Raw genomic sequence first — 15,230 nt, forward strand, 5'->3', positions numbered from 1 at the left:
CCATTCTAGCCCTGGAGTGCTGCAATTACTGAGCTACGCGTTTGGAGCTTGTGTCTTTTATGACTCATTCTCCCCACCACTCACCCCATTATTTTTGTTTCTTGTCCTAGTCCCAGGCAAACTGCAAGTATTGCATGGTTGTCCCCTCTAGTTGACATTTCTGCCTTATTATCTGCAAAGTGTTTCATTTTGAGGTACGAAAATCTTGTTTCTTTCATTAATGCTCAGAAGGCATCCATTCATTTAACATCTGTGATTGTCCAGATGTTTAGGAGGGAGGCATGTTTCTGAAATTCTGAGGCATCTGGAAAAAACAGTTTGCTCACTGCTGACTTATTCCATTTATTTAATGTGTGCTTTCTCCTATTAGAAATATAAGCAGAAAAAAGCAGCTGATCAAGTTAGCTGGGCCAATACTTCCATTAATCTCCTCATAGCACAAGATGACTAGGGAGCTTTTATTCTGTAGTTCACAAACATAATAGACAATGTTGATTCAGTATTATCATGGTAAAGGCTAATCACAAGAAGTCTCTTCTCGAAGCATTATATGAATGTTTCTCTGCACATCCCAATGGATGAGTTCCAAAGCACACTCAATAGAATATTTATGCCACAAAATAAATGAAATTCTTATGACATCACAAGGGATTTTTCTGTTTATGAATCTCATGCCTTTTCTTTCATAAAACTGTTAGTGATGCAGGGAATGATAATAGGGTATCTTGGAGATGTACACAAATTGATGCTTGAACTTTATTCTAGTTGATAGCTAATGGCAAAGGCATCTTCCCAAAGGAACGATATACAGCAAAAGATTAGATATTATTTCAAAAAGACTATCTGTCTGTCTGTCTATCTATCTAATCATGATTTCTAAAAAGCGATTTATTGCTAACATTTTTATTGTTAAAGTACAATAAAACAGTTGAGAACCCTTGTTTCTAAACCTGTCAAATAAAACAGGAAAAATACTATATTTTTTCATCCTTTCCTTATGCGCTTGGAAAAGGATCTATTTCTATTGTATTCAGTATAATGACATTAATGTTGAGTGATAAACTGCTAAAACACTAAAAAAGAATAGAAATTCAAAATTACGGGATAAGATTTACATTTAGCTTGCTTCTGATTTTTCCCATTATAGTCATTATGTTTGGTCCAGTGAGTAAATTACTATGTCATGTGAAATGTAGTTTCTTAGGGTCTCATATGTTTTCTCCCTGAGCCTGATTCAATGAGGGTCTTTTTATTGACTCAAATGGACTTTGGATCAGGACTGTTTTTTCATTTGTTGGCAAAAGGAGACAGCAGAACATCTTGGATATAAGGAGTTAAACATTCCTTTAAATACTATGTCTTAATTTTTTTTTGTTGAGTTATGGAAGAGATTTTATTTTTAAGAAAGAAAACCTGTTCAAGAAAATAAGTTGACATGTGATGGAATGTTCACTAAATATCTATGAAAAACAGATCATTTCAAAGTTCCAGAAAGAGAATCTAAGGACCAATAGAATCCACAAAACAAAGCAAGATGTATTTTGAATACAAAAGGCTTTAATCCAGGGGGCTTGTGTTAATTTTTCTTCTGGGAATTCACTTTTAAGTTTTAGAAAAAAAATGGGTTTGGATCAAAAATTAAATCCAGGAATTTAAAACTGAGCATTTGAAGACTAACATTCTATTTTCTGCAAATCTTAAATTTTATCCTTAGGAAAGCTGTACGGGGGTTCGACCATTAAATAAAAAAATTAATACCCTTAATATTTTGTCTCCAGTGAGGAGTTCAGCTGTTTGGAGAGGTATAAACAGAGTACTCATGTACACATGAAAAGACAAGTATGGGATTATAAATACAATCCATATGTAGAAGTAACACATTATCTCATTCATAGTTTAATATCTTAGCCTTTCCATTTTTGTTTGATTTCAGAATTCCACAAATGATTAAAATTTGGGCTAAATTTGTAGAATAGATCTAGGTTGTATGTTTAAAACAGCCCTGTAGTGAGGGGTTGTGGAAGCACACTGAGCCTGTACAACCTCGTGGAGATGACATACCCCCACAAGTTCTGGGGGATTGCAGTGCCTCAAAGGACCTAGCTACATCTTTAATAGGGTGCGGCAATAGCTCCCCTGTGCATGGGCCAAGCTCTGCTAACTGGTACAGAGAAGGAGCAGGGCTATGGGCTTGCCTCTATTTCTTCTGAGAGTCTGTAGCCATTAAAGAGGGTAGCCTGGACCTGCCATTGACTCCATGAAAACAAAAGGACTTGGGTTATATTTGGTCACTATTAGAGGAGCCACAGGAATAGGGGAGGAGGGGAAAACTCCCTAGGCCCCACCTCTTGGAGACCTCTACTCCATAAAAGCAAACAGAGCTGCAAAGCAGACCATGTTGAGTAATATTACTGGCTTCCCACTTCAAATACTTATACAGTATAGCTAATATTTCTGTGTGTGGTATCAGAGTTTTATATCTGTGTGTAATGACTACTTTGCCACTATAGTTGTTTTTCTCTGTATGAAGGTATTGCTGGTGAAGGGTATAGTAATGGGCTACCAGCCATGGGAATCTTTTCACACTGCAGGCACAATACGGGTAAATTAAGTTGAGGAATAATGACATTTGGATGGGCCCCAAAGCACTAAATAGAAGTGGGATCCCCATCCTACACACACACACACCATGCCATGTACAGCGTTTCATATACAGACCCATTGAACCAAGGCGGGATTGAAGATACATAGTATGAATCTATTGGCCTAATCAATGGCTTCTCTCCCCACTGTCAGCTCCAGACTTTATTCAGAGCTGTGGGAAGGATCTGACAGTTGAGAGTAGAGATATAGGAGGCATTGACCCTGCACTAGGCACTCAGTGGTAGGCCTTAGCAGAGGGAGGCAAACATGGTTAAGAGGCCTTGATCTCTGAGAGCATTCCTGATGCTGCAGATGATGATGAGCATGCAGGGTTAGAGAAGTAAGCTGGAATACCCTACCAATGAGCGAAATAACTTTCCTCACATACCCTTCCAACAACCTTGACCTGACATGACCTCTTCTTGAAGAAAGAACTCTGCCCCCATTCCCTTCAATCCTTGATTTCCTTGCTGAGATTACCCTCCAAGGCCCCAATTCAGCAATGCTCGGCACAGCATTCTGTATGGGCCAGCATGCAGCATCAGGGCCAGTTGGGGAAGAGGTTTCTGTGATGTGGACCTTTATCCCCAGGGGATTGAACTGAGCTTCCAAATTTGGAGCCCAGACTTGCAGTCCTTATTCCTAAACTTCCACTCAATGCAAAAGTCTATGGGCATTTTGCCTGAGTAAAGATGAGATAAATATGACATTCATTTTAACATTAGTATATATTTTTTAAAAATCAGAACACTGAAGCAAAGTTGTCAATTAACTTTGTATTTTCTATTAGGGTTTTTTTTTAATTATTATTTTTTGAATATTTGGTTTGTAACACTTGCCTCCAAGTCTTAGGGATATAGTCTCCTCTAGATGCACGTGTATAGCTCACCTAAGCATTATTGTGAGTTACCCATGTGCATCAAGAGGGAAAAAAAATTCTTTTTGAATGCCAAGTGACAGCTGGTGTGGAATTTTTGAAGCTGCTGTAAGTTCTAACCCCCTGAAAACATGGGTGTATAATTAAATTCCTAACATAAACTTAACTATATTGTGGTAAAATGCAAAAATGTACAATTAAATAGCCATGATATTTAAGATATGAAGCTCCAGAAATATGTAAATAACAGAAGACTGCATCTAATGCAATCACTTAAAGGTCTGAATGGAACAAATGCATAAAATAAATTCTCTAGCTTTTTTTCCTTCCAAAAGCCAGATAAATTCTTTACTTTCCTAGTCTAAACGAAGACAAACAAAACCTCTTTCACATCTAGAATAACTGCTACCTTCAATCTTTTGTATGTGTTGTAGCATAACTGTTCAATATTAAGGCAGGCACTTAAAGCATTTAGGATTGACTGAAAATGTTCAGGAAGGATAAAAGCTTAGTGAACTAATTCAGGAAAAATCATATTTATCTGAGCCAATTTCTGTAGCTTGACATTTTATGATTTACTTCTAAGCTGCTAAAAGAGCTTAAGAAACCTTTTCCTCTTGGTTTGTCTGATTTTTTTTTCTTATGCTGCCTAATCCTGCCTGAAATTTGTGCAATTAATATTGAAGCAAACATCACATATATTGACTATGACAAACCTAAAGATGTGTGAGATTAGAAATGGTTATGTACTCCATGAAAGCTGGGTGATGCATGATAACATTAGCACATCAGCCCAGAGAATTGAAAGCTGTATGATGTTCTGAAAAATAGAGCTGATAACATACGGTGGTGTTGAAGGGAGGGATTTGAGGGCTTCTAATATTTCTAGCTTTAAATATGTTCCAAACCAACTATCCACAAAAAATAAAATTCTCTGAGTCTTTTTTATCATTCAAAGTTCAGGGCAAAAAGAAAATGAAAATTATAAATATTGAAGGTACTTGGATTGTAATGGTACTTGAATCATGACTAAATCCTTTAGGAAATCTCTTTGGGGGGGGGGGGAAGAAGAGTTGGATTTAAGGGGAAAAATGTGTTAAGTTATATATATATATATAAAATACTTAACACATTTATATATATATATATATATATATATATTAAACACATAACCAAAATTGTCAGTGCACTGTGTGTGTGTGTAGGTGTCAGCCTGGAAACCTAAACCAAAGTCAAGGGGCATAAGTTCTATGTTTTTAAACAGGCATGCAATGATCTGGCAATGGGTCCAAAACACACATGTGTGCGCACACCCTGGTGTGGATTAATCCAGTTCTTGGCATAATTGATTGTACAGGGGAAGGTAAAGTTAGGAGGTGGGGAAATATGTGATTACCAGAAAAATATGCACACTTTAAGAGTTATTTGACGACCTGTTTTGGAGGCATCTCTCCTTGGAGAAGAATTTGATCCATAAGCATATCTTAACTGAAGTGAGACCGAATATTTTTTTTCTGTTTTAGGGTTGTCATTATATAAATTGAAGATGGAAAAGACATAATACACCGTCTAATAGAGAGAGCGGATAGTGTCATGGGAAAGGTACAGAACTGCTCAGACTCATAGAATTTTCATCCTCTGTGGTTCTACCATAGTCCAGTTGAATGACTTTGGCAAGTCACAATCACGTGCTGAGTTTGGTGCCTCATTTTTATTTTTTTGTTTGTTTCACAACTTGAGACACCTTTGGGGGCATCCAGAAAAATAAGCAACCAAATTCAGAGACAACTTTTGAAAATATTGGTTGCAGCTCCCCCGTTCCTCACTTGGTCTTTCTGTGAATGGAGATAAGATTTAACTAACTCACAAAGGGTATTGTGAGTCCAAGTTCACTACTACCTGAGAGTGGAGCTGGTCAGGAAATGATTTCCCCATCTCCCCCAAGGAAAATGTTCTATTAAAAAAGAAGAAAAAATCAATTTCATATGAATATGTAACATCCATAAGTGTTGCATCAATCACCTTTTCCAAGTGATTTTTCAGTTTTAATTGAAAGGAAGATGACTGTCAGCCATTGCTGACTGGTGTTCAGTTATCTTCTGTCCAATCAAAACTATGACAACAATTTGAAAAAAGTGCAGAATATGTTTGTGTGTTAATTATGTTTTTATGAGGTTATCTTTGAGTGTTTCCTTGAAGGTGCTGCATATATGCAGCCAGTGTCATAGTACTGACACACATTTTAAAAAAATAACCAAAGTGCTAATTTTTAGTGTGTTGGACCAACATCTGTAACACAGTCCCCAATATAGTTTAGTCCCACAGGACTGCTACAAACTATGGCAGGTGGTTGTGCCTCTGTGAGCTGATACTACTATGTCATGATTTTTCACAAACTCAAAACTGAACAAATTTCATTTGAAAAAAAACAATGAGTTTTCAGATATAATTCTGACTATTTAAGTGTTCATTGTATTGAATGTATGTACTTGTCCTCGCAGCAAATGAGAGCCATAGAACATCCATATTTTAAATAAGTGTTATTAATGATAGAGGGTTTTGGTAAGTTTGGAGGAGACAAAAAAGTTTAGTTTGTAACAAATCCAGTTTGAATTGTGTATAATAATCACTCCGTTTTCTGAAGGACTGCCAAGACAAAAGCATAAATTTCCCATGTCTCCTGAGCATGTGTTCTCCTTTTAGATAACAAAAAATAGAGAAATATGATTCTTCAATGGTTTCCATTTCCACGGGGATAAGAATGAGAAAGATGAGTGTTGGCTTTTTTTTTGTTTGTTTGTTTTTTGTTACTTAGACAAATATGTCCTCTATCCATTGTTAGCAATGTCATATGAACTTTGACATTAATATTCTGGGTGGCGTATGTATATAGGCACACATTGTTTGTGGAAGTTGAGCACTTATGAGAGGTCGCTGAGCATCACAGGACAAGATGGTAACTTAAAAATTCAATGGTTTTAATGGCTCTGATGATAAAGTAATGTATTTCATAAAGTCCTTTCTAAATTAATTGTTCCTCACTGCCAGCCCCGGTCTGATACTCTTTTCATTTATCTCTGTGGTTTTGTGAATTTGTACTGCTTCATATTCAGTTCCATTTGCACTTCCTACTCCACTTATTGAATGCACATGCTACTGCTTCATCCAAACATTCTATTCATTCCCATTCCAAGAGCCCTTCCAGGGCTGGCACAGAGAGAATGAGCTTATTAGCACCTTGCATTAACTTTCACGGAGCAATTTCTGTGACCCTATAAAACTTTTGCTGCTTCTTATTTTAAAATACAAATGTTTTATTAAAAAACTGCATGATTGAAAAGTGACCGCATTAGTCTATAAACTAGGGAGTTTGAGTTTAAAATTACCTTCAAATGGAAACGTTTTGTAAAATGTTTGCATTTGGTGCATATGCATATTGACCAATTTTTTTCCAGAGGTATTCTCAAGAATCCAGACTAGTGGTTTAGCTCATATAGTCAAAATACCCCAAGTGTTACATGCCACTGAATATCCTTCTGTTTACTGGGACAAGTTCAGTCCCTGGGGGAAAAATGTAACTAACTAAATAAAATCCAAAATTTCAGGAATCCTGTTGCAGGTGTTTTTTTGTAATTATCAGCACTTGAAATTTTAGCTAAAGCCTTACAAAGATTACATTAACATAAAATGTTGTGTTCTTTTGATTTAATATATTCTTTGGGATAAAATATTCAGCAGTACTAAAGGTAGGGATAATAAATTATTACCTGCCAGGTGATAAATAGTACTCTATGTTGATGAGAAATATTTTTTAAAAATGCAAATTACTCATTTGAAGTTGACACTCAATCTGGTTAAAAAATATGCCTAAAATTCAGATTTGAAAATCCACTATTAAAGTAATGGGGCTTTTTGAATTGTAGCAATTACTGATTCCAAATTAGTAGGTTCTCCTTTAAAATTTTCCTGTTACATTACATTTGTCACATAATGTTGTTCTACTTCATTCTACATTGACATACAATCCTGATTGCTAAAACGAAGCAAGATGATGAGACTCGTGCTTTTACTTTGGAGTTTGTGATTCAAAAGAAACCCAAAGACTGTACAATGCAAATGAAACATTTTTTACTGATTACACAGCTACCTTTTCTAAACTGTAATCCAGTCCCTCTCTTCAGAGAGTTTTTACCTTGCTTATTCCCGTACATTATTTGTAAATTATTCTAATTTATTTTATAATTCTATTGTACTTATTGTGTATTTTAAATACAATGGTGCCTGCTTCTGATATGACTCCACATTGCCATTAAAAATGCATATAGTGTTAGTTAAATTTATATACATGTGGGATTACCAAGCTTCTCCAAGCTTGAAAGTTAGCTATTGCAACTCAGCTGAATGGCAACCAGACTACCAATGTTGCAAGCTAATTCTGCTGCCCTTTTTAATGTTGAACTCCCATGAAAATCAGTGGGAGGTTTAGAGGTGGAATGGCTGCAGTGCTGGGCCTGTGAAAGGGTTTTGGTTATGGCAGGTCTATTAACCCATAAAATATTTTCCGTGGGTGAAGTAGTAGAAACCTCATCTCTTGGCATATTTAAAACTAGACTACACAAAACAATAGTAAATGCAGAATAGGGAACAATACTGATGTAGGACCAGATGAGCTAATAGGTCTTTATGTTCTTACAAAAGAGCCCAGAAGGGAACAAAATAATGGGATTTGTTCATTCTCCGCTTCCCACTCCCACGTAAGTGAGTTGTGGTGGGTGTGTGATTGGATGGGAAGGGGGAGTAAGGCCATAAAGTTTCTGTGGGGTTCCTACTCCCAAATCCCATGAAGTGTTCCCAGCTGGGGAGAGATGCCTTCTTTCTACATAGCCCTGCAGATCCCACCCTGAGCCTTTTTGGATGTACTGATGCTGGCTTGCTGAACATGCTGCACTCAGACTCTGTGGAGGGGAGCAATTTAGTGGGAGCAAGTTAATGTTGCCTCAGGGAACACTAACACTCCACTGCAGTTTTGAAGGGGAGATACCATTTAACATAGCTCCTCCTGCACAACATTACTCTTGCCCAACCCTGAGTTCTACAGGTATTCTATAGAAGGGGGTAGGTGGCCTTGTGGATCATGTTAGAAAATATTTTGGGTAGAAAACTTTTCCTTCCTGCAGGATCTCCCCATGGTTTTCTCTACGGCTTTCCTTCTTTCCAGAGAGATAATACAAACCTATGGACATTAAGATGGCAAGATCCACCACATTTCTGTATTAAGATGAGGAATTTGCATTTCATTTGTTAATTTTCTGCACTGGAAAGAGATTTCTTATGATCTGTATTGCAGGGGAAGTGTCATTTGGACTAGGAATAACACGTATAACAAAATGTGCTCCAGGCAAAGTATCAAATGACATAAGAACATGTATACCATATGCAGCACCTGGGAGAGACTGAGATGTGATGGTCTCTGATACCTTCAGCATATGAATGACATCCAGAACTATGTCACCTTCTAAATAATCAGAGGGGTAGCCGTGTTAGTCTGGATCTGTAAAATAATGTGCACAAAGTACATCTCCTTCTTGAGAACAACACTTGGGTGCAGTTGGGTGAATTCACATGAAAAGTTGGCTCAAGGTCAGCCCAGGTAAAAACAAGGTAGTAGAGGGAGAAACACTTAGACAAATTCCCCCATTGAAAGTCTCTCACCTTTAGTTGTCAAAGGGATGGGCGATCTCAGGGTCCCATTGAATTATTTGGTATTGCTGTTATTAGATGCCTAAATTGCAACAGTGGCCAGAAAAAAGGGGAAAAAAAACCTTTATCTATCTCTGCCTAACTGCATAACCATTCCCTTTCTCTACCGATGTCACCAATAGCCATGATGTTCCGTGTGTTGGTCATCTTCTGGCTAGACTATCACAGTGATGCAGATTATAGTGATCACCTAAAAATTAAAGCTGGTACAGCTTACATTAACCTGCTTCCTGTATGTATAAGGTTGAGGAGAATGTATTACAGCAGTGCTCTCCACTACTACTTCCAGGTCTATTTCAAGATCCCAGTTCTTACATATACTAGGGCCTAGTTAAATCAGAGGTTGTGTCTTTCATAGCTTCTTCTATAACCAAGAAGGAATCCATCACTAATAAAACCCAGATTTGAATATATATGGTGCTAAGATCATGGTGTCCTCTCCACAGAAGACCCATAACTATGGAATTCATTACTATATCAGTGTCTTCCCATTTTTAGAGTGCAATGAAATTTTCATCTCTGTACAGTCTGAGAATCTTAAAAATTCATCTGTTCTGCTGGGGAATTCTTACCCATAAATGATTTCCTGAAAACCCTTTTTTCCTGCCAGACATCTGGGAATCTAAAGCTCCAAGACACATGCAGGACTTTCCCAAATAACTGTAGTGAGTCTCCTGAGGGCACACTGTTAGGCTATATTAAAAGTCTGTTGAAGCCAGGGAATGTTTTTCCACTGACTTGAATGGGAGTTGGATCGTACCCTCTTCAATTATACATTGGGATTTGTCAACTATAAAAAACACTTTAATTGAGGTTGGGGGTGGATGCAGGACAATTCTTCCTTTCAGAGGAATGATATATTTCTTAATTTTTAGGGTGCCCAGATACCACAATGAGGGACTTATTAGAAACCATTTATAACACTAATAATGAACTGAGGAAAATCAGTAATCATGAGGTCTGGGTTCTGTTCCTGGCTCTGTTCCATACTTCCTGATTGCCCTTACACAGGGAAACTATATTTTTGGGTGCACAACTTGAAACCTTTTCAAGAGACACCCAAAATTGCTGTCCTCTTTTTAAAAATGGCATCTTTAATCTCTGTTAACTTTCATTTTCCCATCTGTAAAATAAGGACAATCATTCTTTGATACCTCACAGGGATGTTTTGAGGCTTATTCCTCAAAATGTTTGTGAAGCCCTCTGATACAACGGTGATAAATAAATAGAGAAGTATAACAAATTGTGTTCCAGTAAATGTTCCCCGTGATTTAGGCCATATACCATAGTACCACTATTGAAGGTGCACTCTCCCAGATTTTTTTAAATGGTGCTTGTAAACTATTCTTTTAATCTGTGAGCCTCCTCAGATTATATTTTAGCTACAAATAGTGTGGGTGATAAAATTTTAAATAAGAACATTAACCATGACAAAGAAAGAAATGAAAAAGAAACAAAGACATTGCCCCATGTGTACTGTATAATGAGTTGCTGTCCTCATTTTTCACCTGAAACTAATCGTTACAATGCTGCAGTGAACAGTGCCTCATCTATACATATCTATCATGTCTCCAAAGGATGCTCTAGAGAGGATGTAGATCAATATGAATTCATTTTTTCTGGTAATGGAAAATATTTGAACTGTTCAGTTATCTGATGCCAAAGAGGACTACAGGGGGTATCATGCTTGCGTTTCTCCCGGTTGCCCTGACAATTTCAGGTGCATGTAAACCTCCAGCTTCACATACACTTTTGACAGGTGTGCTAAAGAGACCTGAATTATTTACACTGTTGAGAAGGTAAAATATGTGATTAGCAAGTGAGCAAAATTTCTCATTAAATACAACCCACTCCCACCAAAACGCATTCTCCTGAACATAGTGCATGTATCTGAAAACACCCACAACTCTGAAACAAGGAAATAAAGCTAAAACAATATGAAGTTTAAAATGTTCTATCTCCTTTATTTCACATTATAAACATATCAGAAATGTTCTCATGATTACATAAGGATCAATGGTAAAATAATCCATTCTATTTTATTTTAAACATTATCAAGCACCCAAGCAGAGAACTTGCCAGCAGAATTATTAAAAATGGCTAGTGATCACACTGTTGATCTCCTGTGGAAAATTAGCAGTGTACGAATGACTAGAAATTGGCTAGACAACTGGATGCAAGGACTCTTTCTACCCTTACCAAAGAAAGGAGACATAACAGAGTATGAGCAGCAAAGAATCCTATGGCATCTTATAGACTAACAGACATTTGGGAGCATGAGCTTTCGTGGGTGAATACCCACTTCGTCGGATGCAACAAACGTTGCATCCGACGAAGTGGGTATTCACCCACGAAAGCTCATGCTCCCAAACGTCTGTTAGTCTATAAGGTGCCACAGGATTCTTTGCTGCTTTTACAGATCCAGACTAACACGGCTACCTCTCTGATACATAACAGAGTATAATAGTCATATAATCTCCCTGATATCACATGTGGGCAAAGTTTGCCCTACATAATCCAGGATTGCATGAAGTGAATGATAGAAGCAGAACTACCAACACAACAAGTAGGTTTCAAAGAAGGATGAAGTCCTTGTGATCAATTCAGTAATGACCATCCATCATATCATTAAAAAATGCAGAGTACATTCACCCATTTCACTGGCTACTCCAAAACGTTTGATACCATCCAACATGACAATCTTTGGAGGATGCTGTCAGACATGGGGATTCCAAAGTACCTCATTTAATTCATTGTAAATCTCTACCATCAACAGCAGACCCAGGTGCAAGCAGCTGCAGGTGACAGTGAGTGGTGTGAGACAACCGTATTCTCTCCCCTAAGCCTTTTCAATATTCACACAATATTTAGTATGAGACAAACTCTGGAAGGTTTTGACAGAGTGGAAGGAGTTGAGATTTCCATAGATTGATGCCTCTTAACTGACCTCACATACATTGATGACAACACTTTTTGCTACAAACACTGATGCAATGCAACAAATATTAGAGTCTGTAAAAAATATTAATAAGAAATATGGACTATCCCTGACTGTGGGTAAAATTAAATGCATGCTTGTAGACACAGTTAACAAAAATATAATACAAGTAGTGGTTATGATTCATGGTCAAGCTGTAGAGGCAGTAGTTTCGTTCAATTAGCCGGGTTTATCCCTAGCCTAGCTGTTCCAAAGAAATCTGAAGAACACTAGGAATGGCTCACTCACCCACGGCATGCCTTTCAAAAGTTTTGAGGAAAAAAACCATGGAATCTCATAATGTATGAAGGTTTGACAGGCAAAAAGCTTATTTTTTTCCATAGTGATTTATGGATGTGTATCATAGGAAATTAACGCTGCTGGTAAGAAAATTGAAGCATTTGAAATGTGGTGTTGGCAAAGAATCTTGCACATCCCCTGGATGGAAAAGAAGATGAACGTTTATATTATAAATATTATAGGAAAGAGGCAGACATTGCTGTCAGAAATCAACAGGTGCAAACTTACGTACTTTGGTGATATCATTTGCAGAGATGGACATAACCTCAAGAAAATTATCACGGAAGGAATGGTGGCAAGTCATCATAGTGGAGGAGGAGATGGATTAATGGTGTGTGGCAGATAATAGGACATCAGAAGCTGAGTGCTTCTACCTAGTGATGGGCCAAGAAGGCTTCTAAAAATTCTATGATATCACCAATAATCAATATATGTAGATTACTTCTCAGGAATCAGATTGTTAATAAGAAATCATTGTAAGTGCCTTAATAAGTTTGGAAAAGGTTGAGTTCTAATCATATTGTATATTATTTGCTAACTCACAATATTATCTTATTAATTATAAATATCCAGAAATATACACATTTACTGGAAGATATTTCTCTTTGTGAGACACTTTCAAGACATTTAAAACCATCATAATAGGGAATGAAGCAATGATGCAATATTTATACAAATGGAAATGCCAAGAAAATCTGCAGTACATTAAAGTAGCACTAACATTTGCCACAACTATGAGCCACAAATATCAGCTGTGTTGCCATTAGAAGGCTTAGACAATTAGAGAATACTGAATGAGAAACAAAAACAGGATAGAATTAAGTACCTTTCTGTTCCCAGTATCATGTACATACTTTATGAAACAACAAAGTAGTGGAACTCCAGCATAGACATATGAAACAGAGGTCTACAGAGTTGCACACTCTAATCTCATTAGAAATCAATGGGAATTAGGGTGGGATACCCAAGTCTCTTATGTCCCTTTGAAAATCCCAGAAAAGAATAACTCAGACATATGTCTATGCCATATACAAATGGCTATTACATATCCTATTGACATTCGTTCACACCATTTTGAACACACAGTCCTGGATGCAGGAATGTTTTAAAGGAAGAAAGAGAGTATTGGCCATAACACTTTTTTAGGTCTAAGCTTCTTGTGAGACATGAACAGCAGGAGTAGACAAACTCCTCAAAAGATTTTCATGACAAACAGCCTGTAGTAAAGTATAGATACAGGTCTGAGCCAAAAGGCTGGGTTCAAATACTCTCAGTTTTGAACGTGTTAATATCTAGACCCAAACTCTGATTTTAGTAATGAAATAGGGGGCTAGAAGAACTATATAGCATATATTAAATGGGGGCAGAATTGTCTGCAAATAGGATTTTATGGGGCATATTTATGGTTTAAATTGTGATCATTTTACTCTGTTCGTATACATTTTATTCTTAACTAAAACTCAGTATTCATGTACCTCCTTCAGCAAATCAGAAATAATTATCTGTGATTTCCAAAAGTCTATTTTATACACCTGGACTCATCTTCTCTATAGCAGAGCTTAAAATATGAAAATATGTTTATGAAATGACAATTTATTGGATTTGAATCATTGAAGTTGAAAATTAGCTTGGACCTAGCTCAATGGAATGTCATACGGTAGAGGGGGCTACTTATTAAATGTTGGAGTATTTCAGATTCAGTTTTAGCAACTTGAATATCAGTTTTAAATTATCTAAAGGAAAGGTTGGTAACTTAATTTGAATAGTAACATTTCCCTTCCCTTGGGGAAAGGCCTATGGAAATGTATAGAGGTGAAACCAAAAGGGTTCTCTAGAAATTACTGTAAAAGCTTGAGGAATGTTTTACCCATAGTTGTTGGTTTTTGTTGTTGTTTGTTGTGGTTTTTTGCTTTGTTTTGTTAATCATCCCAGAGAATTCTGTAGAGGAATAAAATACTCTACTACTTACATGTTATGTTTGGTTCAAAAAGCCCAGAGGGGGGATATCAATATCATTCTATGTTAAATTCTACAGGATTTTTCCATACATTGGGAAAACAAAAACAAATGTTGATTTTGAACAACAGATGTTTTATCAAAAAATGCTTAGTCTCAAAAATGGCTAAATTCTTGCTTCATTTACATGCATGCAATAAGCCTGAAAGGATGCTGGAGTAGTTAGGGCCTAATCCAAACCCCAATAGAAAGAATCCCTTATTGCCTAATTATCAGTAGTTCTGAGCATCCAGAGTTCCCACTGAATTCTATTTAATGAGTGGGGAGGAGAAAGCGGGGGTCTGGTGGGACTTAGTAGGGTTGTTATAGAAATGACTCTAAAAACTTACACAATTTAATAGAGAGTGAGCACCTTTCTATAATTGTGTTCCATCTTACTCTGTATCAGGAATATCATTTTCTATTTAATTGTATGTGATGTTTCTATAGAAAATTTAACACTTTCTTTTAAAATTGATGAGGCTTTTTCCATAAGGGTGAGTCCAAAATTTCCAAAACATCATCAAGGCAAACTATAAAAAGTTCAACAGGGGGGAAGGGGGAGGAATTGGGTGGAGAGGAGGAAGCAGGACCCCTAAATTATACATCACTTCAAAGGAGATACAATTCTTTATGTGTATTTATGGCTGTTGATTTGTCCACTTGCCTAGTGATGTA

This window comes from Mauremys mutica, chromosome 14 (assembly GCF_020497125.1).
Source record: "Mauremys mutica isolate MM-2020 ecotype Southern chromosome 14, ASM2049712v1, whole genome shotgun sequence".
In the NCBI taxonomy this organism is placed as follows: Eukaryota; Metazoa; Chordata; order Testudines; family Geoemydidae; genus Mauremys; species Mauremys mutica.